Raw genomic sequence first — 24,384 nt, 5'->3', positions numbered from 1 at the left:
TCTTCTTCTTCTTCTTCTTATTCGCATTGTTTGTATTGCTAATATTGAATATTAGCTTATTGCGTGCTCTCAACTTAGTGTTCTAGATGCACTTCCACAGTTATTAATTGAGTGCTTTCAATGTCGGTACCATTTTTGCATTAGTATAATTGTGTGGCAAGTACAGTTATACCCTTTACAGGCTGAGTTAAGGGAGAACCCAGGGCATTGGAGGCTAGTTTAGCTATTTTGAGGCCATTTTTAGTTTTTAGGGTGATATTTAGCCACTTCTGGGCTAGTTCATCAACAAAATGGGCCATTTTACCATTTTTATTATTTTGACATTTTTAAGGCTATTTTGGCGTTGAAGAGACTATTTTGAGATCAGGATGTTTTCAAAATTAATTTCAGCGTTTTGTTACGCCAACTTGACCAGTGGTTGACAGCACCCTCTCAGATTCCAATGAAACATTGTGGTTGTAAAGATTCCACATACTTCAGCAACATTGCATACTTATTTTCATTGAAAAAATATAGACTACCATTAGAGACGAACCAGCCCAGGGCTGAAAGCCTCTTTAATAAAAAAAAAAATAGACTACCATTAAAGTTTCCTACAAAAAAAAAATATAAATCAAAAATGATGAGACCTACACAATTGTAAACTCGGTATCTAGTAACAACGGTGGTCGAACTAACATTACTTCCTTTCGTCAATGATTGAAAGGACGGAGCCGCCCAAGTAATTTTATTGTTTTTATTAGGGTTCTGCAGACTATGATTTAGACTTGTAGCATGGTTTAAAACCTCGATAAAACTTGTAATGTTACTTGGGCAGAGCTATTATTGACAGTATAAAGTAATGAGCTTCCAAAACTTGTACAGTGAGAATGTTCAGCTTAACCTAAGCTACATTCATTTGGTCCTTGGTGCAATTTTTCTGGTTTTGTCAATAATGGAGTAGTTACTACTATATAAGCGGCAACTCAGCTTGAGCTCGTTTGTCAAGGATCATTCGCATGAGCTTCACGGAGTCGAAGTTCAATTTTTTTTATAACAAAGGTTTATTAAAACTAATGTTAGTGGACCGAGGGACGATTACTCGATAGGGGCTACAATTTTGTAAACAAGATTCTTGTTTGAACTATTTTGTAAATTATGAGTTGCATTATACCCACAGTAAACTGAAAGATGCTGAGAAAATAAACAAAACAAACGTAAGCATCGCCCGTTTTTTACCGGGTGCCCATCGTATTTTTTCCGGGTTCATATACTGCCATTCCATAGCAAAACGATATAGTGATTCTCAGAATTTCTTAACAATTGGTAGTTTTGTTCCGTATCAAAAAATATTATTTTTATTTTCTCATTAAGGTGACGATTTTTTTCAAAAAATTACATTTAAAAAAAATTCATAACTTTTGAACCACTGAGGCCGATTTGAATGGTCAAAATATCAAATGAAAGGTTATTGAGCCATGTGCATTGTTGGAAACTATAATATTGTCATATAACACATAACCCGAATCAATAAATTTGATTCAAGTTTCTATGAATTTCATGGTAGTCTAGGATCAGAAATTGAAATAAGTAAGTAAGTGTTACATTCGATATGTATCAATGAAAACGCAGGGTAATCTAGTCGTATTGGAGTAATGAACGAAATTTCTAAACATGATACTTTCAAAAAAATCGCTGAGTTTTTGATATGTTGTGTAGAAAAGCCTAAATTTTCAAAGAAAAATATAAAAACGTGCTACGCTCATTGTCTACAAACCATGAAAACCATATAAAACAAATACAATCAAAGTTCGTCTATACAAAACTCACGTTTTAAAACTTTAATATTTTTTTCTGAGATGTATTTTTAATAACCTTTCAATTGATATTTTGATCATTCAAATCGGCCCAGTGGTTCAAAAGTTATGTTTTAAAAATAAATGTAATTTTTGGAAAAAATAGAAAAAATCGATTTTTGGACCACTCTAAAATGGAAATAATCACCCTAATGAGAAAATAAAAAATACGGGTCTAATATTTTCTGATAAGGAACAAAACTACCAATTGCTACGAAATTCTGAGAACCACTATATCGTTTTGCTATGGAATGGCTGTAATATACTAAATAGCTAAACATGGTAAAAAAGGAAAACAAGAATGATTTATTTCAGTAACTGATGCCAGTAAAAAAAAAAGTTACGATATTTTATGTTAAATGCAGAAATCCGGAGAAAAACGCTCTTGCCACAATCCTCTAATAAAATATTATTGAAAAATTATTATTAGAATTGCTTAGAAATGCTATCTTATATCAACATAAAGCTTTCGTGTGATAATTTATTAGCTAGAGAAAGGTCTGAAGAGGGTTGGTTGGCAGTTTGAAAATTGAATAGAAGTTGAAAATGAGCGAAGGGACAGTACTAGTCAAACGCACACTCCTTTACCTAGCTCATACATAAATGAATGAGGGGACTTGAAGTATTTCTTCAAATCTACTGCCTGCGTTTTTGAGAAACATGGGTGTAAACATTCAAACCATGAGTCATTATAGACTTTGTTTGGTAGCTTTTGAACTAAAGTATCTAATTGCTGCCATATTGCAAAAAGTCCTTTCAAAAGATCATTCAAATGGCTTAGGAACTCTTAAAAATGAGGACGACAGTTTTACTATGTCTGTGGAAGAAACATTAGAAATAATTTGACATTTGACACCCAGTTAATCATCCAATATACTCAAATTAATGAGGAAAATAATAGATCAGCATATAAATTCAACGTACTTGATTTCGTTGAGTAAATAAATTTCACTAGCAGCGTTTATTGATATTGAAGAAGGATTTGATAATGCATCTTATAACTCAATCAAATACTCTATGTTGAAGCATGGATTCGACCAAAGCATCGAATAATAACTTAAAATTGAAAGGAACATCTTTAAAGTCTGGAACGCGCAAAAGTTGGTCAACTTCAAATTGGTGTATTTCTGTTAAAAATGCATAAAAAAAAACCCTGAAATGCGGCATTTGGAAGTTGAGTGTATATACAATGGTTGCTATGATAAGTTTTCACCGTTTGCTCTCCAGTTTTCAAAATGACGTCCAAGCAAGAGAAGCAGCGTGTTGAAATTTTGCTCGCGCAGCAAGATAATCCGCCGTTCTTACACGCCAAGTTGGTAAAATTGCTGGATGTGGCCAAAATTGACCGTGACAAATGTTTTTAAAGTGTTCGGGAGCGTCTGTCGACCGCCAGGAAGCCTGAAAGCGGCGGCAATCGTAATCCAGACGTGGCAGCGACGACGAAGAAGGTGACGGTGAAATATAAGCGGAATTCTAACCTCTCCATCCGGGACGTCGCTGGCAAGCTCAATGTCTCCCATACTACCGTCCAGTGGACCAAGAAAGGAGCCGGGTGGTCGACGTTTAAGAAGCTGAAGGTAGCGAGCCGAGATTACAAACAAAATACGTCGGCAAAGCAGCGGTCCCGAAAGCTGTATATGAATCCGCTCACAAAGTTCGAAACTTATGTGAAGGCGGATTTCAAGCAGCTTCCGGGACAGGAGTTTTATACCGCATCAGGAAAAGGGAAGGTGGCTGATATTTTCAAAACCATCAAACTATCGAAGTTCCCGAAAAAATATCTCGTCTGGCAGGCCATATGCACGTGTGGTCTAAAAAGCGGCATTTTCATTACTACGGGAACCATCAATCAAGAGATCTACGTCCAGAAGTGCCTGGAAAAGCGGCTGCTACCATTCCTTAAGCAGCATTATAGACTTGTGCTGTTCTGGCCGGACTTGGCGAGTTGCCCCTATGGGAAAAAAAGGCAATCGAGTGGTACGATGCGAACAACGTGGTTGTGGTACCCAAAGATCACAACCCTCCCAACAGGCCATAACTCCGCCCTATCGACCGGTATTGGGCCTTGGTCAAACGGAATCTCAAAGCACAAATAAATCCATGGAAAACGAGCAGCAGTTTAAATCGGCGGCAAATAAGGTCGCAAAATTTAATGGAAGGGGTTAAGCGGAAGGGACGGCAGTTTTGGCAAACCAAAAGAATAAACGAACATTTTTTTCCTTTAAATATATGAATTGAACTACCAAAAGAAAAATAAGAAGATTTTTGTGATCTGAAGTTTGACTGAAAGAAACGATTTTTTTGTCGACTAATTTTTCCGCGTTCCAGTCTTTAGAAGTTTCACGCACAGTCAAGTATCTAGTTTTAAATAAGGCAACAAATGCTCTTTGGATAAGTGAAACAACTTTTGGTAGGAAATGGGGCCTAAAACTCAAAATGACCAACTGAATTTATTTGACGATTGTAAGACCCAGAATATCCTACGCATCATTGGTTTGGTGGCCGGAAACTAATGAAAAATCGGCTAAGGAGAAACTGGGGAAACTGCAAAGACTTGCTACTCTCTCATAACCTGGTGTAATGAACAGTACATTGAATATGGCACTAGATACTCTACTTTATCTACTTACGTTGCATCAATTTATCCAATTAGAAGCTAAAAGGAGCGCTTTGAGGGTTCAACTGAAAAAAGCACTTCCTTGAAGGTGACTTACTGGACAACTTAGTATTCTAAACATGTTTAATATTGATTCTCTTGTATAAAAAAAAGAAGTCTGGATGGAGAAAAAAATATCATTTCGATCGTTTATACAATGCAACAGAATTTGATCGTAATGTTTGGGAAAGTGGGGGACCAAACATCCGACCAGGTTCAACTGTCTCAAGATTGAACAACCGTGTGAGAATAGGGGTAACTGATCCAGTAGCTCAAAAGGTGCTGTTAATTTTCATAACATTCGATTGAAGATGAACCAATACAACCATTCAATCAATTCTGTGAAAACGAATTCTCACATGACCATAATTTGAAGAGCCGAATGAGAACGAAACTCATCGTCATTGTCAATTTAGTCACTCACTATCATTTGAAATACGACAGTGAAGTATGGAAGAAATCCAACAAAATGGTCCCGAACAGACAATTCGACCCGATGTCGGATCAATGTAGGTCCAATTTAAGGTCGATTTTGACGTTGTTGTCGGGTAAATTTGGGGTTTATGTCGGGTCAATGTCGGGTTAACATCGGGTTGGGGTTTGGTAGAAGTCACGTTGGTTTCGGGTTGGCTTAGCTTTTTCGCCGGAATGTCGACCAGAGCTCCGTTTATGTGTTGGTTACACTCAATTGAATGATATCAAGCGTTTCTCAAATGAGAATGATCCATGTCTTCGTCACTAAGCAACTGATATCACCCATTCGAAGGAGGTCCCTTTTGATAGCGGCTTTTCTCACTGTCATCAAAAATGTTCAAGTGATTTTGAGAATTTACAGCACTGCTCAATATCGGCCAACTACTGGCCAACCGTGTTCCAAGCAGAAATTCACGCAATTCTCGAATGCTCTGTAATATGCTGAGTTTCTGCTCGTTCTCTTGAATGGAAATCAAGAAATGAGAAAATAATTAATGTGGAGACCAACTCGAACAACACTTCCATTCCGCTAAGTATTCGAAACGGTTTATAATTCCGAACATTTCAATGACTAGCAGAATTCTTGAATTATCAAAGTGTCTATACTGGTTTGATAACAGGACTTTGTCCATGTAAATTTCACTTCAAATTAATCGGAAAGTTTCAAGAAGATAGGGTACATTGATGTAATGTCGGCCTAAATGCCTCTAATTTGGGCCCATACATAAATTCAGCAATCGACTTAATTTTCAAAAATATTAGTACCGTAAGACTCTGAACACCTGCTATGCTCTTGTACAGCAATCTTCAATAAAAAGACGTATTTTATTGGATAAGGGGCTTGCTTCATTTGAAATGTAATACCTGGCTGGGAAACTGTTTTTGCTCGCCTATGTCGGTCGCTTCACAAAATAGTGATACGAAATACAGCATATTTAATTGTAAAAAGATTTCTAATTTATAATTTTCATATTCAGTTGTAACGAATCTGGTCTATGACTGCAACGTTTTCCCACCACCAAAATAAAAATAAACAGAATCCTTCCGATGTCAAATCATTATCGGCAACGCCTAAATCATACACTCTATTTGTTCTTACTTCAGTGGAAACATATTTTCCTCCTTTTGCGTAGTGCACGACGCACACACACACATACACATTCTCTGCTTTATCTTTATGGGAAAAAGCACTTAAAACTTGAAGAAAAACCTTACCATGTTTGTTGAGCAACTTGACTTGCAGGCAGTGCTTGGACTCTCCAACACTTTCTAATCTTTGTTTTGTCCAACACAATGTTTTCCAACCGCCCAAGAACGCTAGAAGAAAGGCGCTTCCCGGCACTGACTGGGTGTCGCGATTCAGTAAATTGAGAATTTGTTCGCATCCAACACACACATTGTACCGGGTCATGAATGGGTGCATATATTCATGAGATCATGTAAAAAATTGAAATGAAACAGAATTTATGAATATTTCAAACATCATGATTATTACCGCATTGGTAGTTTTTTCTCAAAACCCTTTCGTGATTCTATTTTGAATCTCTTCACTCCTGCATCGGTACAACTAGTCTGACGGAGAGGGAACGCGTTATAAATGGTGTATGATTTATCTACCTGATTAAAATGATTCAAAGAGAACCAGGGTGAGTGGCGGTAGTAGTTGGGATGTGCGACTGAAAAATAGTTTATAATTAGTACCAGACATGACATCACGAGATTATGTTTTATGCCTTCACCCACCGAGCTCGGGTTCAACTGGTTGGGCTGGGAAAGGCAATGACTAAGAGGGTCTCCGCTCTCTTCCTATGGGTTCCGACGTAAACTTAATTACTTGGCATGTTCCACATGTTTATTTACACAGACCCAACTGCGTTCGGCGAAAATATGAGAGCCAAAGCGTAGCAACCAGCAACGAAAATGAGTGGGAGTGAATTAACAATGTTTTCAATAGGACGCAAAAGGTTATGAATAATAAACCTATATTTGTATCAATTACGGTTTAAACGATTACCACGTTAATTCTGTTGTTTGTCTCTCCGGCCGGCGGCGTGGGTCAAGAAGCCACTGACGAGCGTTGTTGATGGAGTGACGACTCTGACTCTGACGACTTTGTATTCTACAACTTTGTTGCTACAAAATGGCCTCGTTAGGATAATCCTCATTGTTCATAACCTATAAGGATGACATTTGCTGCGGTGCCCCGTTAGTTTCAACTGTCAAGTGGTCATTTTGCTCCTCCTTCGACCGTGCATGTCAACCGAACGGTTGGTCAATTATCCAATAAAGTTGGTGAATATAATGCACAACTGTGCTTATCTTACTACGAGAACTCAATAAAGTGTGCAACTTTATGCAGAATACGTTCTCAAGACAGCGCAGCGCGTGTGTTGACGACGACGGCGGGGATATCTCGTTAATCGTTCCGTCCGCCGCCGCGCTTCCATCGCCACTAGTAGAGAAGACGTGCGGGGAACGTGATTACGCGCAAACTTAGCAAAGGAACACACGATATGTAAATTGTACGCGATCCTCAATCTCTTTTCGGCTCTGATGGCTTTGGTAGAAATCCGAGGTTGAAAGGAGATTCAGCAAAACAACAAGGCGTAAGATTTGGAGCGGAGATACCGGACGGCGGGTGTTATTGGTGAAGGTAAATGGAAGATTATCGTTCCAGAACACAATGTGGTATAATCGGTTCGGAAATCTGTATGGGAGAAGTTTAACTCCTTTTTGCTTCGAGATAAAACCCATTAACTGCTATGGTTATTGGCGAATCTGCTGTACTGATGGGGCTTTGGTTTATGAGGGCTTAGAGCGTTATCTATGATTTCACTTTATAGAATACGCAGAATCTAGTTTAAACGATTTTGTAAGCAATTGGTATAGCAGTTCTCATCTTTTTAGCATAGGGTATGTGTGCCAGGTATTTGTTTATTTGTTTATTAATAATTCAACTGAGAAGTTATTGAACTGCTGCTGATTGATTGATTTTTCTCATGTAGGGCATGATTTCTGCTCCGAGGTTCCAAAAACAGAAAGTCACGTTGACGAAGGGGTCCCTCGGGGCGCACAGATTTAACTGTGCCAGCAATGTTGGACAGTCGATGTCACCCATAAGCAGCTTTCCAGCAAACATAGCTTGAGCGACCGTCCGTCTCACTTCTAGTGGTTCGATGCTTAGCAGACGGCGGCGCTCGTCGTACGGTGGCACGTTTGGTTGAGTCACGCCATCTGAGTAAACGAAGAGCGTATCTTACAAACTTCCGTTGAAAGGATTCAATTCTAGCGATTCAGTTTAAAATGGAGAGACCTGTTTCATACGACCAGAAGGTATCCCAAGTAACCAAAAGTTCCGCATTCAACGATTAAAATCACTTCCAAGTTCCGTAAAGTTCAAATAAAGTTCCGACTGAACTTTCAAGTTCCATAAAGTTCAAATAAAGTTCCGACTGAACTTTCAAGTTCCATAAAGTTCAAATAAAGTTCCCACAGAACTTTCAAGTACCATAAAGTTCGAATAAAGTTCTGACAGAACTTTCAAGTTTCATAAAGTTCAAATAAAGTTCCGACAGAACTTTCAAGTCACATGAAGCAATAATCTGCACAAGTCTTTATTAGTAAATAAATTTAATATACGTAAATATGAAATGATCAGTGGCCCGAATAATTCATAATTCTTATATTTATGCAGTGCATCAACATTCTATCCAAACATAAAAAAAAAAAAAAATTAAAAAGTAATTTCCTGGATTCGAGCCCGTTTATTCGGCATGCGATCTACGAACGCTAACCACTGTGCCACAAATGTGTTGGATAACCATGCGGGTAAATACCAATTTAAAATTCATCAAGGTGTTGTGTTTCGTATTCAAGTCAGTCAGCTGGCACTGAAAGCTCCAACAGTAGGCGAGACAACAACTCAATTTATGATATATCAGATGACGCAGCGGTTCGTGCTGGGGCTCTCACGCAGAGGACTGGGTTTAATTTTTCAAACAGCTCCAATTATACTACTAATGCTGATAAATCAATACACATTAATACCTTCCTTAAGAAATAACTTTCATAAAAGTACTACGAACTAAATATAGAATTGTGGTGTAGAGGACAAAAACCTTTTATAATTTATTTTCTAAAAGTTCCGTTCAAGTTCCGCCAGAAGCTGCTTAGAATGCTCTTCAATTATGATACCGGAACTTTCAAGTTCTTATAACGACTTAAAAATGAGGCTGCTTAGAATTCTTTAGACCACCACCAACCAAGCTGCTTAAGCCACAAATAGCCTTTTATCAGAACTTTTGGTTACTTGGGATATGCTGGTCACAAATGCCTTGCCAAATTGATTTCCTACGCAAGTGATGTTTTCACGAATAAGCACGAGGAGGATTGCTTATAACAAAACTTGCCATATTCAATCGTCATAGTTCATTTTAGTAAACAAACTAACACTGTTGTCTTCTGTGGCACCTGTATATAAGGCGCCTAGGATTCAGGTGGCATGGAAAGGACACCATACAACAGAACGTGACTTCAATAAAGAACGTAAAGTGACCCGAGGCATAGGGGATCATGGAACTCGTCGGGAGTTTTGAAAATAATGCTCAATCGACGATAAACTCGGGCAATAATATCATTGTAGTGGATTTTGAATGTGATTACGCAATCCAGGATAACACCGAGATCCTTTATGTGCTGTACACAACCCTCTGACATCTTGACAGCTCCCATACATGTGAAGTGTAGCTGAATATTCGTGGTTCATGAAATCGCTTTGGCGGCTGTTTTAATGGTGTAATTTTTAACACGACGTTACGTGTTAACAATTAAAATAGTGATTTTTTTTTAAATAAAACTTTATAACGTTTTTATTTTATTTTATCGTTGAATAAATATCCAAACATTAAAAGAGCGTCGTGAATTTGCTATGATTTCTTTCGTTAACGATATCGTATCACATCGCATTGATTCAATAGAACTATTGTCATCCTTAAATGTATATACACCATCTAGGCATTTACGAAATAGAAATATATTTGCGACAAATCTTCATCGTACGAATTATGCCAAATTTGGACACCTGAACCAAATGATGGACACATATAATAAGCACTGCGAGCGAATACATTGACTTTACAATGACAAAAACCAAATTAAAGCAATATTTTAATTCCTCAGCTAGAAGTAATTTTTTTTTAACTTGTTCTCAAGACACATAATAAAAAATATAAACAAAGAAAATATTGTAAAAATAGCTCTTAAGACAACAATTGTAAAACGGTCTACACTGATTGACGACAAATAAATAAATAAATTCAGTTAACTATCCCCAGGTAACAGCGATCAAAGAAATACCTTTTCGTATTAAAACATAAATACTTCCCGTTGTTACATTATAGACACGTATTGTCTTCAGCAAAGATGATAATTAGGTCTTCGGCCTTCATTTGATGACAATATTGAAGTTAATAATTCTGCCACTTGGACTGCACTATTGCTTACGTGCCTGTAGTTTTTTGACCTAAAAAGTTTAAGTTGCTGTTTTGTGGCCCGTTGTCATCGAATTTTGATAAAATAATTGGCCAACAACGCTAAGTCAATTGTTCCTGTTGATGTTATTGATGGTACAGTTGCTAAAGATTCTTGACTAGGAACATTCATGTTGATATCTGGTTCATCGCTACTTGATAGTTCGGTACATTTAGAAAGTTGTATACGACAAAAATCACAAATTACTGTTAAGTTGGTTCTCTTTAGCAAGACTCCAGCTCAATCAATTTCTGGATATCGAACAACTTTTACTTACCACATTTATGCACTTATGATATAAAATATTCATTTTAACTACTACTTCCTCTTCGGAATTACTGAACTTAAGCAGCTCACTTTCACAGACTCACAGGGAATTATATTCTTATGTTGATTCCGTGTCAGACTTGGCTCAAATAGATAATTAAAACCATGCCACTACGAAGTCTCCTTAATAATGACATAAAAAAAACCATGCCACTTGGTACCATGATTTGCTTAGCAATATACAGCAATTGGTCACTATTGAAAATTACTTTCACTAACATAAATTTCAAAGTCGAATTCCATCCGGTCTCACCGAACGGTGCTTATTCAATCACCGTGTGTGGTGGTGTGCGGTCGATCGTCATCAGCGGAAGCAGCATTGTTCTCCAGTACACAAAGAGCGGCTGCTCGCAGGCAGCTAGCTATAAAGGCTGCCCTCAAGAGCCCTCGATTCACTGAAGAAGGAGGAAGAAGCCGCACCGCTACTGATCGAATTCAGTAGCTCTTCGTGAGTTGCTGTGTGCCATCTATGCCAAGTGCCCACCCTAGTTCCAAACAACATACAGCTCGCCAGCCTCATCCGTGTTGATGATAATAGCTCAGCATTACTTAACCATCACGACAAAACGGTTTAAATTATTGTTGCTAAAGAGTTATTTTCCATTGAATGTTCGCTCGCCTTGCTGCCATTTACATCACCCCTAAAGCTCTTTGATAATATACCCAGTAACCAAACGTTTGTGGTCAAATGCGTAACAGTAATGACCGAATACCACATGACCTTGTCAATTAACCAGAAACACTTCGAATTTAGATAAGGTTTTATCTGGGACGGTAGAAAAAAGCAAAATAAAAAATCTCGAATTCATATGATTGATCGTTAATATCTCGTGATTGGAAAATTATAGCAAGAAATTCCTCCAATCATTTTTTTTATTATCATTTAAATAATAAAAATGCCTTTTGTGCACGAAAATACGTAATTTTGTCATCGAAAAGAAAAGAAACGAGACGTTTCCGTGATGAGTGGTTTCCCTAACACAGTCGCCGAATATTGATACGGAGCACGTAATAATACGTCAAATCTACGGTAGTGTCTTAGATACAACCTCTTACGTTTTTATTTTAAATTTCCTGATCTTTCGGGAAAATATTTTTGGAACTGGATAACCGCGAAATACATTTAAAAATAGCCTAAAAACTACCAACATTTAAATATTCGACGTTAAAACCGCTAGTTCTAAAAAACGGTGCGATTTTGCAAACTAACTAAGTGTATTGTCAAAAAAAAAAAAATAAATGAAACAAGTTTTTGATATTTTTCTAATGTTTTTTTTTTAAACCATATTTTTTCATTTTGACCTATAGTGCAATAGGTGGCATTAATTGTCCCTTAAATCATATCAAAAAACTTTAAAAAAATTCAGAGAATATGTTTTTGAGGAAAACAATTTTTTAATTTTTATTTTAAATTAAAAAATAAATAAATTAGTGAAATTTTGTTTTTGAGTGCATTTTTTTTTCAGATAATTCCAGATGTTCCCTACAACATTGCTCAAAGGGGGTGACTCCAGCGTAGTGGTAAGCATCCATACCTCTCACGCCAAAGTCACGAGTTTAAATTTCACCCGGACAAGTCACAAATGACCCAAAAGCGTTAAAGTGACTATAAAAAAATAATAATCAAAAATTGCCCAAGGTACCAAACCTAGCTAAAATTTTTACTATAAGCCCTTGATATGAAGATGCAAAATTGCATTTTTGGTCATGAAGAACGTTTCCGAAAATTTTGGAACCAAATTAAAAAATACGAAAATTAATGGATTTGCGAATTCGTCGAGAATCGCTCTATAGCAGGTGGTCTAAAAATGTTTTGAAATATGCGAAGCCATTTATAGATGAACCATAGGTAGTCTGTCAGCTGTTGATGTTGCGACGATGCGGGTACGCTTGGAATGAGTTAGAAAAACCTTCTTATTGCTTCTTCTTCTTCTTCTTATTTTTCTTCATATTTCTAACTTATTGCATATATCGCATATTCGCAACCCGAAAAATTCCGGGACCGCGAATCGAACCCAGCCACCTCCAGCGTGGTCTTGCTTTGTAGCTGCGCCTTTACCGACTGAGCTGAGGGAGGCCCAACCACAACTGGTTGAATGTCCCTAGGAACCAAATATCTTCAAACAGATTCATAGAGTTTTTGGGTATCATTTTCGATTTATTTTCATGTATATGCTGGTATTTGCTGGTTCCACAAACCATAATCTCAATTTTCCGGTTTTTCCCCGGTTGTGCGCTTTATCTTTAAATAAAACATAAAAGCTGGATCTTGAATTTGGTTCTGCGTTCGAAGTCTACACAATTTGTTTATGTTTTAACAACATTGAAAATTCGCCCAAAATTCCGCACAGGATTATTCTTGACCATTGTCTTTAGAATCATTTCCCTTCACAGAGCTCTTTTCAGAATTATTCTAAAATAAATGTGTGATTCTCTCTGGGAATCAATTGTATTTTTTAAGAGTGAAAACAATAACTGTCGCACGGTCTTCACACTAAAAAAAATATGCGAATCGTTGCTTGATTCTCTTTGAATTTTGAAGTTTTTTCACTGAATTCACTGTAGCATTTTACCCTAAAATTGTAGAATTGCAACCCTTTTTACGAATCCTGACCCTCTTCACAATCGTTATTATAGCATTTTGACTAATCATGTTTGTATTACTTCATACGTGAAGTTAACGATTTGCATAGTTGGAGATGCTCCAACATGTTATAGAATTGTGTGGACTATTTAAAAAAAAATACTCTGAACTCACACAATTGACTTGCAGTTGTAGTCAAAACTCTTGTGGAGTTCTTCCTGAAACTCCCTTGTAAACATCCTCGGAAATACCTGTTATCCCTAGAATTCATTATAAAATGTCATCAAGATTGCTTTGAATAAACATTCTAAAATTCTTTTAATAGTTCTTCAAAGTTGATTTATCCTGAAAATCTAGTTTAGTGCAAGGGTCATGAATTTATTCAAGGACCGGCCTTTTTTTTACACTCGAAGAGAGGTCGAAGAATGATTTTTCCCGATTTTTCATGGATATTCCTGGATTTTTCTTGGTTTTACAGGTTTCTCGGTTACCCTGGATTATGCTGCTCTTGGATCTCCAAATCATCCAGGACTTCCGTCCAAATAGTAAGTGAGTTAATAATCGATATCTATGTAGTCTGTTAAGAGTTGAAGCAAATCAATAAATAAATGATCTATTAGCTCTTTATACCCTTCGAAGTGTTGGAACACCGTCCAAAGGCGCCCCACTTTGTCAAACAGTAACAGATTCGTTCACAACAAAATCAAGTAATAACACCGATAATGACCATGCATCAGAATCTTAATAAAATTAAAGATTTTTTGTTAAATCTTAATTATTGAGGTTTTTAACCAGTTGGCTAGTGCATCTAATAGCGAATAAAAGAATAGGAACCACGTAGATGAAAAATAACTACCTAACACATTTTTCTCTTGTTTCAAGCTGATCCTCGGTGAACAAAACCGAGTCTTGCAACCAGTGCTGAGATTTGTAATTTTCATTGACAGACTTTCGCGCGATATTGACAAAATTTGTTTTTACATAGTCACTGATAGACTTGATCATCAAAAAAAAAAAATCTTTGTCAAAATCTCATTCATTTTTTCGTGACAAAAACTCACCGCATAACAAAAAGTGTAATTTCGTGAGTCACATTCTTATCCAAGTAGTTCAAGACGTAGATGATTGTTCACTTTAACGACTCCATGTAATTGTTCAAGTAATTTAATTTTGTTTCAAATTAGGCTAATTAAAAAATTTGCACATGTTCGTAAATGACAATATTCTCACTGACAACTGACATGGTTTGCTTAGACGATGACTGTTGGCTCAAATGAGTGACCAAAGCAGAATTTTGAATATCGTCGTGCATTGTTGAGATTTTGCAGCACTACTTGTAACTATAAACAAGGAATAAAAACTAAAAAGGACTTAGATGTGTTCCTTTGATTATAAAACAATCCTGTACCCTTAGTTGGTAGCAGTTCGTACTGGGCACTAGATTTACAAACATTGTTAATCGTAAATTTTAATACTTGAGTCCATGACAAATAAACTGCTAATAAAAAAAACTTTGTTTAATTCAAGCTTTGCCTTCGAGTCTTTCAAACTATTATGATATATCCTAATAGGTATATTCAAATGAGTATTTGATGAAACTTTTCATTGTAGGTCAGTGAAAATTGGAAATCAATCAATTTTCCATGAAGGCAAGGTTGATTGATTGAAGACACTGTTCAGTACGATACACACTGCAACTGAAACCAATTGCCTTCGTTCAAAGAGGGTCATACATATGAAATTACCCGGAAGCCGCCCTTCATTTTGCAATGAAGTTAGGTTTAAAGCTTCCCGCAGCTGACGAGGCAATTGACTCACTTTTATTGCACTTTGCTATCTAATTGCAGGTACAAGCAATTATAGCGATTGTCATTCCCCGTAAGCACACATTGCGTCTAATCCAAAGCAATTTAGTAAAATGCAACTGACTGCACTGCACGCGACTAGGTATATGCGCATCGATTATTTACGATGGGAACTGTCTGTCATTTGCACGCTACGATAGATATTGTTCTGGGGCTTCATATTCGCTCAAAATCCCCACAACATCTGAACACATTACATGCCTTCTAACACCTTAGGAACGATACTCTCTGGTCCAATCTAATCTTGGCGCAGCACTTACAGAGAGTACTCGCGGGCCGATTAACATGTTTCTCTAGTAGAAAACAAGAAAATCAATTAGCCTCTCTCGCTCGTTGATGGAGGAAACCCGAGACGCCCATAAACAGCGCAAACCAGTCGTATATATTATGCGATCCTTTATGCTATTCGGTGCTGCCGACCGAACCGCCATCACCATCATCATCATCATTAACATCATCTCCACCATCATAATCATCGACGCTCGAGCATAGGTAGGCAGACATGGCTGTTGCTGCTGTTGAAAGGCCACGATCATCCTTCGAGGCGGTCTCTTTCCAGCCCCCTTGTTGCGAGAGGCGGGAAATTGCTCCGCGCTCCGAACTCGAACCAGTTAAAAACGTGTAATTTAAACGTCATAACACTCAACACGTTTTCGGAAAATAAGCAGCCTCGCATACATGTTCACGTTCAGCGACGATCGCTCGGCCAACCGCACAACGGGGGATGGGGAGTCAAACATTCCTCCCACTTTGGTGCTCCATAATTGCACGTTTCTTCTTCCCGGTGGTCAGGAAAGAAGAAAGAGTTTTCCTTTTCTCCTTCGAACAGAAAAAAAACGGCAGCGTAGCCACCACTTTGGTTTTGACGGCCGCATCATGATCGTGATCTTGAAAATGCACTCTTGGACGATGGAGATGACCGGGCGGAATCCTCGGAGGAAATTGGAACGTGATCTACAAACTATACACTCAAGAACAGTGCTGATCGCATGCCGGCATCCCTTGCAACTTCGCAGACATTGGCGTAAGAAGGACAGTTCTAGGGATTCAGCTATGCGTGTCGACTGGACCCCCCATAGATCGAGCACTGGACACGCTAATGACTGCGGAATCCGATCGTCATCGTTATTAGCTTCCTCGCTTTGCCAAGCACTCCTCCCCAAAGTCACCCCGGTCTGGGAATCGTACACTCAAAGGTATGAGAAGAGCTTGAAGTGGTTTCAGTTCAACAAAAGATTCACGATCGCCGTTTCTGAATGGAGCAGCGAACACGAGAGTCTGGTGAGATAAAATTTCACAAACGCGCGCGGCTCGATAGCCGCACACTGAATGATGCTGGCCAGTAGCCGACAAAAGTCAAGTGTTGTGTGTGTGCCATCATCAAGAATAAGCAGAAGTTGGCTTACACCGCGTAGGTTCGGACGGTCCGGGTAGGGATTCTCCCGTGCCATGCTCCAGTTCAGTTCTCAGAAAAGGTGGACGATTTCTTGGAATTTGTACAGAAGAAGGCGGCGGCTTTTTTGTTGTTTGTCTCGTGTTCCTTTTTCGCCTTCCGCCGATGCTCGGTTGTTGTTCTGCTATGGTTGTTGTTCTGCTATGGTCTGCCGGAGACTTATGGGCAGCTTGTCGGGGGCTTCGAAGGTGGTAAGGATACAAGGGTACAACTGACAAACGATGCCGAATGCTGCCAGTCCGAGGACAAGATATACGATGATTCGTAGCGGCCGTGGTTGTCGGGTGAAAGATTTGAATTTGTAGACTATGCTGCTTTGCTGTGAGAAGACTGAATGTTTTTTTTTAGAATGAATTATGGGATGTAGTTCCTCGAAGAAAGATGACGCGTTTTGTTTGGAAAATTTATGCTGGATAAATAAATAAAGACGGGCAGTTCAAATAATATAGGTGACCTAAGTCCAAACGTCGTTTGATTTGAGAATACCAATATTACACTTTACTTCAGAATCGCTAATTTTGTTCAATGAAAAATGCCAAAATTTATTTTTTGTAATGTATCGTTACTTTGCAGGACAGATACAGCAGTCTGCCAATGAAGCGTTTCCCTCAGGAAGAACCAGAGACTACATTCACCTCGTTTGGCTGCAACTCCAATTAATTTTGTTATCACAAAAAAATAGTATATTTCTAGTGTTCAGAATGAAAAAGACCTAACTACTATTTTCTTTTTTGTTAATAACTCGGCCGGTTTAACATTTTTTTGGTGCGTATGATGTTGCTTTTACTAGCTGATATATCCTTTTAATACACTGAACTGGATTTTTTTTTGGAAAATTGGTTCACTTCACTGTAGTAATGTAATCGGTGAAGAGAATCGATCATCGCATAAGTCCAAACCGGAGGCAACTTGACAACTCCAGTATACTGCCAATGTACCCCGACAATTTGGTGCTGATGGTTTTGTCAAACTCACAAGTTACAGAAGGTTTATCTGAATAGGGCGAATGCGGAAATTATGTACAATAAATAAAATCCAAGCTTAAAATTCATCTCATTGTTGCGCACCCACCAAACCGGAACGCGCGTCCGACGTCAAAGTTAACATTAGTGACATAGCAAGTCCAGTGATGCCAGCAAGATATCAAGCTGAACATTGCATTAGGTCCTAAGTAACATTGACAGATTCTCTTCGTCGACTTTCTTTATAAACGAAAAAGAAAGTCGATGAAGAGAATCGATCAATGTTACTTAGGACCTAATGCAATGTTCAGCTTGATATGTCGTTTTGATTTTTAGTCGTATGCACAATTCATAATCAGTTGTTTGAAACTTGTTTTTTTTTTGTAGTCTCGTGTGTCTTTGAGCAGAACAGAACCAAAAGTTCAAACATATGATTTGTAAAACAAAAATATGTGATTATGATCGAATTAATCGAAACAAATGAGAATTGAGCAAGGATACTATCGGTGATTTTGACTTTATTGCTAATACCGTCGATGATGAACACACAAAGAATAATTTTACAGCGAGTAAGAGCGTACTTATTACAGTTTGCCCCCCGCTAATCCGACAAATTTGATAATCTGGCTGTCAAGTCCATACAAATAAATGTCACCAATGTAAAAAAAGGCTTCATAAGAGACCGTGACGTCGGATTAAGAAGAGCCAGAGTGGGGAAATACTGTATACGCAGCTAGTACTGCAAAATGTAAAATTTGAGGTACTAGCTTAAAAGAGTTCAGTGGAGAACTTTGTACGTCTTTCGAAGGCCTTAAATGCATTTAAGCTATATAAATAATATCATGTAATTTGATTTATTTTCAATTTCAGCAGTTTCTTTACTTACCCCGTAAGAGAAACATTTTTTACGGGCCCAGGACAAGCCTTTATTGTACAACTATGCTCAAAGCAATTATCGGAAGGATAATCAAGAGCAAAAAATAACTGAAGAAACCAAAGTATTATTAGGGCCCATGCATTAATTATGTCACGCTAAATCGAGCAAAAAAATACCCCCTCCCCCCTATCGTGACGTTTTCCCTATACCTAATGCATTGCTTATCACAAAATCTTAGGCCCCCCTCCCCCCTTAGAGCGTGACATAATATATGCATCAACCCTTATTGCCAATCGATGATATGAGAAGATGAAACTCGATTCAATTTGTATGGATTTGTTTCATTTCACCACTAAAAATTAGCTCTTTTCATATGGCATTCTTGTCTGTTGTTTGACATCCACACATGGGGAAACAAAAAGTTGGGTTTCCAATGGCGTTGACGGCACCGTCGAAAAATTTACTCTTCCAGCAAATACAGACAGTTTCTTGTGGGAATTTTCGGTGGAGTGAAAGGATAGTACAAGGTCCGCCATGTTTCACGCACTGTCTGACGTTTGCTTATGGATTTTCTCATAGGAGTAAAGAGCTACAGAGTCGCCGTCAACGCCAATAGAGAAATACCGTTGCGGCGGTGAAGGACAATACCCTTGGTTTACGTCGTGTGGCGACATCTACTATTTGAAAGTGGGTACGTGAAACTAAGGTTATCTGTCACCTTGTCGGGGACTTGCATGAGTCTGAACGCTAGATTTGTTATTTAGTCTTTTGATTCGGTAGAGTCTTTCAGGACAATTGAGCCTATTAAATAAACAAAAAAAAAAAAAAAAAAAAAACAAACTGGAGGACCATGCAATGTATTCTATCGATTTTTTTAAAATAAAATTAAATTGAACCAAATTGCTAGGTAACAGGCTGGATTTATGATTTGTAAAAGCGATTTTCGTTTAAAACCTGATTTTGTTTAGTAGATTCCGAGTTGGCCTATACATTCAAAAATTTTGGGTCCGATGCTGGTTTCATATTTTGTTTTGTTCATCGTTTCATGATTGAATGTATCCATACATGATAAGAGATTATTTAAAAAAATCTATCCGTTTAAAAATTTACCTAGCATGTTGAGCATGCGATTGTCTATATTGGATAATACGAAAGCGGAACACTTCTCTTTTGGTTCGACTGACGGCAATATATGTTACTCAGAAGCATTTTGAGTGAATTTTCTTGACCAGGGCTTGTCGACCATGGATGCGGAGGAAGCAGGCCATCGAAATCCCTGTAAACTAAGTTCGGCAGTAGCGTCCATGTCTCGGGGCCAACAAATTTCGCATGATGTTTTCGGTCCGCTGTTATTGTTACTATGTGACAAGATGGCTACCGGATCTTTCAACAGCGTAGGCGGAAAAATAGTGCATGCTTGCGGTGCACAGTGGTCGGAGATGCCAATTTGGTGAACTTAATTGTTTTGTGGTCAAACCGTTGACTTAATCCAAAAACTGTATTGAGAAAAATTGTTCACAAAAACATTGCGCATATTATGACAACTACCAATATTTGTCATGACATGCTATGGAAAAATTTAAAAAACTAACTTTTTTTGCAAAAGAGATAGAAGGGTAGTTTTTCAGCAAAGTTGTAGTACTTACAAAAATATGAAACTTTGCTGAAAACACCAAATTTGTATGACGAATAATTTTGAAGATATGAAGCGTTTTTGATGGAAACCCCCTTAAATTCAGTTTGTTTTTAATTATAACTTTGTTTATAACAGTTTATAAAGTAAACAATGTTGTAGAAAAACTTAAGGAACATACAAATACATGTTTTTGCTCAAGATAGTATGTGGCAAAAATCATCCCTTTCAAAGTTATAGTACTTTTTACATTTATATTTCCTTAATTTGTCAAACTTTAACAACTGTAGTAAACTAATCACACAAAGTGCTTGTCTTAGAAAATGTTTTGTTTGTTTAAATTAATCATTTTTTTGTTAACGCATAGATACATAAAATTTCTCTGTTGTTCACGGATGAGTTTGATAATATCTGTTTCTATAATCCATAATTTACCGGTCATAAATGAGGAGACAGGGTTATTTTCATATAGAAAAAGGCCAAACACGTGACCCTATTCACTCACTTATGAATTGGCGCTAACCAAACTTTCACTTCTTTGTAGTACAGAGTCTAAACTTTAAAAAGAGTACTTGGTGCTGTGTCCTGGTTTGCCACCTTCTCCCCTATATGCAGCTGAAATTAAGGAAATATAAATGTAAAAAGTACTATTACTTTGAAAGGGATGATTTTTGCCACATTCAGCAAAAACATGTATGTTGCTTAACTCTAGAACATTGTTTACTTTATAAACTGTTATAAACAAAGTTATAAATAAAAAACTGAATTTAAGGGGGTTTCTATCAAAAACGCTTCATATCTTCAAAATTATTCGTCATACAAATTTGGTGTCTTGAGCAAAGTTTCATATATTTGTGAGTACTACAACTTTGCTGAAAAAAACTACCCTTCTATCTCTTTTGAAAAAAAAAGTTAGTTTTTTTAATTTTTCCATAGTATGTCATGAAAAATACTGGTAATTGTCATAATATGCGCAATGTTTTTGTGAACAATTATTTGAAGACAGTTTTTGGATTAAGTCAACGGTTTGACCACAAAACAATTAAGTTCACCAAATTGGCATCTCCGACCACTGTGCGGTGGTCTGACAAATTATGAAATCCGATTTAAAACGTAATAATGTTCGGTCAGGCCTGGTGCAAAGATGAGCGATAATATCAATTCTGATCGGAAACCATGTCTGAATGCTTCTGAAGGGGTAATTTTATGTGAATTCCTTTGTTTTTTTCGTTTCTTAGTAGTTTTTAATTTTATGTGACATCCGTCGTCGTACACATTTAATCTAGCTCGGTAAAATCTCCAACAGCCGATGACCTCGGCATTTACTTTTGCTGATATCTCTGCAAAATATCTGTTTATTAGCTGATATCTCAGCAAAATGTTATTTGTTAGCTGAGTCTCGGCAATTGTGTTACTGAATCTCAGCAAAATAAATTGCAGAACTGCTCGGCTGTTGGAATCTCGGCGAAAAAGTTTAAGTGTGTAGTCTCCGGATTTGAACGATGATATTATATCAACACAAGATTAAGGTATGAGTTGCTTGCTGGCCTAGTAGCAACCGTTTTTCATTTTAATATTGGGTTTAATCCCAAGGGCCTTCACAATAAGAAGTTATGAGGGTCACATAAATTTTTGTATCTTATCAAACCGATTCCATTTGTATTGCTTCAGGCATGAACGATCGTTGGTTCTAGTTGTTTGTTTGTTGATGCAAGGTTGCTTCGACTCACTTCGCTATACATAAAGTTTATCAGAATTAGGAAATCATTAGATGATATAATGATATTTTGTACTTGTAAGTTACAAGAAGAGGACACATCAAACCTGTCAATTTTGCATTCAAAGAGTCACAATCAGTGATTTTATAAATCGTGAGTGCACACTCTGAGTGAACGCTCGCAAATAGTAATATCACTGATTGTGACACTCTGAATGCGGAAAAGACAGGTTTTATGTGTGAAACACATACTTCACAACCACTTCTTGGAACTTACAGTTACAAATTATCATTATTACAGGGTGTCCATTCAAATCTAATTTTTCAATTCCCGGTTTTTCCCGGTTATTTAAAAAAAAAACCGAACACAAAAATTACCGCTGCCTTAAACTGAACAGGCGATCAAAAATAACCGTTTATAGATAATCATATATTTTTTCAGCGGAATTGCTCAAGAGTTGCTCTACAATACGTCTATTTTGTAAAAAATATATGAGATGAGATTTGCATTAATATGTTGCTGATCTAGATCTCCGACATCTCATGGAATCATGAATTCGTATAAAATCAAAGAGTCTCCTGCAAAAAATGAGCTTAAATGTGGTTTTGTTTGTTCGAAAAAAGCATAATATCAATACAAGAGAGCTGAGCAGGAGAAATGCAGCATTAAAAGTTCCTAAAACCTTCCTGGAGTTTATATCTTGAAGTTCTATAAGCCAAACAACATTTTGTGGGATACAAAGATGTGTTACCAATGTATTTATCATTCTCCAAATTGTCTTGGAGGTATTTTAAAAGTTGAGCATTTTGAGCCATTTTGAGCATTTTGAGTTCATAACATCATTTAAAATTATGAATTTTGTAAAAAAAAACAACATTATTGGATTATCCAAATCATCCCGGATATCTGTTCTTGAAGTTCTGCAGACTCAACAAGGTATACGATGATTCGACTTAATGATAGAATGGGCAATATCATATCATTTGTTTGGATTGTTAGGTTTTCTAAAATGCCTGCAGTTCAAATCTTTTTTTTTTATATTATAGTCACTTTAACACTCTTGGATCATTCGTGACTCATCCCGGTTACATTTGAACTCAGGATAATGATGATTCCCTCTAGGTTTGACCTGGAAGATTTATCTCTAAGATAATTAAGTAATATGACCTTGGCGTGAGAGGTATGAATTCAGATCTTTATGCTTGCAGACTAACCAAGGTATTCTACGATGTCCTGACTAATCTTTGTACCTGTATAGCACAAATGCAGACATTATTTTTAATTTATTTCTGAACCGATAATTTCATGATTTTATAATTTTGTTCATTTTGTCCGGTTCAAACATTTGTATGCATGGGAGTTTTCGATCAGATCAGGCATTCTTTTATTGGTATTAATCTACTTATCTGCCTTCAAGTAGCTTTGTAAAAATTTAGTTTACAGACTATCTTTGTAGGAACAACGGCAAAATCCCCGTTTGCCCCGTGCGCGACCAGATGGCGAGTGAAAGAAAATAATAAAGTTTTTTGTAATTTAAGGATTTTATACTTTAACACAATGAAAAGCATAATATGAAAGTTGTAAACAGATGTGTAAACAAAAAATAATTATGTACATGATATAAAATTGATTGATTCCATATAAAATTGCATGTTTTATAAAGGTTTAAATGATTCTTCAAGACCATATTATGGCCTACAAGACTATGATATCTAAAAACAAAATTGTTACTTAGGAGGAATATATATGATTTTCCCGATGCGATTTGGGTTTTCCCGCATTTTTCCCGGTTTTTCCCGGCAAATCCAAACTCCCGGTTTTTTCCCGGATTTCCCGGTTGCATGGACACCCTGTTATTAGTTTTCAATTAGCAATAATCGCACATAGGTTGTACCTCATTGGTTACGATATCGCCACTGCGCACCATCGTACAAATAAGGTTCCCTTTTCACCTGTGCATACAACGCCTTGGTTTTCTTTGCATGCACGTACCCTATAGCTCATACTAGTAGTAGTAGGCTGTGTATACAAGAAGAAGAAAATGATTTACTTAGTTTGACAGTTGCACCATGACGAAGTGGCAGCGTATTCGTGATTTGTCCCACGCGCAAATGTCGCAAAAAGACATTTCAATCGCCGTGGGAGTGTCCGTCAAAAGGGTTTTTGACCGAGAAAAAAACAGACATGATTACCAACCGCATCCGGAAGCTACGAGTCGAACGATGCCAGAAAATCTTGAATTTCCTTAAGCGAAAAAATCCGGTAATCCTGTTGACCGACGAGAGCATGTTTACCGTCGATCCCGTATCAAATTCCAGAACCAACCGGTATATTAGTTCTCTTCCGGTAAAAGACGTGGCCGACAAGCACAAGAACGTGTATCTGACCAAGCATCCTGCTAGCGTTATGGTGTTTGGACTGGTGGCTTCCGATGGCAAAAAAATGGACCCGGTGTTCATTCCAGAAGGCGA

General features: G+C 37.4%; 1 protein-coding gene and 1 pseudogene across 2 annotated transcripts in view; both read right to left on the bottom strand.

The window, feature by feature from the left end:
* tup (LIM1_Isl and LIM2_Isl domain-containing protein tup) overlaps positions 1–24,384 on the bottom strand; it is a 189,006-nt gene that overhangs the window by 69,376 nt on the left and 95,246 nt on the right. The gene's annotated exons all lie outside the window — the stretch shown is intronic.
* On the bottom strand, positions 23,764–23,841 carry LOC135710382 (U4 spliceosomal RNA; annotated as a pseudogene).

Source organism: Ochlerotatus camptorhynchus, unplaced genomic scaffold (genome assembly GCF_037179485.1).
Source record: "Ochlerotatus camptorhynchus isolate MF236.1 unplaced genomic scaffold, CSIRO-AGI_Acam_v1.1 ptg000379l, whole genome shotgun sequence".
Taxonomy (NCBI): domain Eukaryota; kingdom Metazoa; phylum Arthropoda; class Insecta; order Diptera; family Culicidae; genus Ochlerotatus; species Ochlerotatus camptorhynchus.
This window is presented reverse-complemented; position numbering and strand designations above follow the sequence as displayed.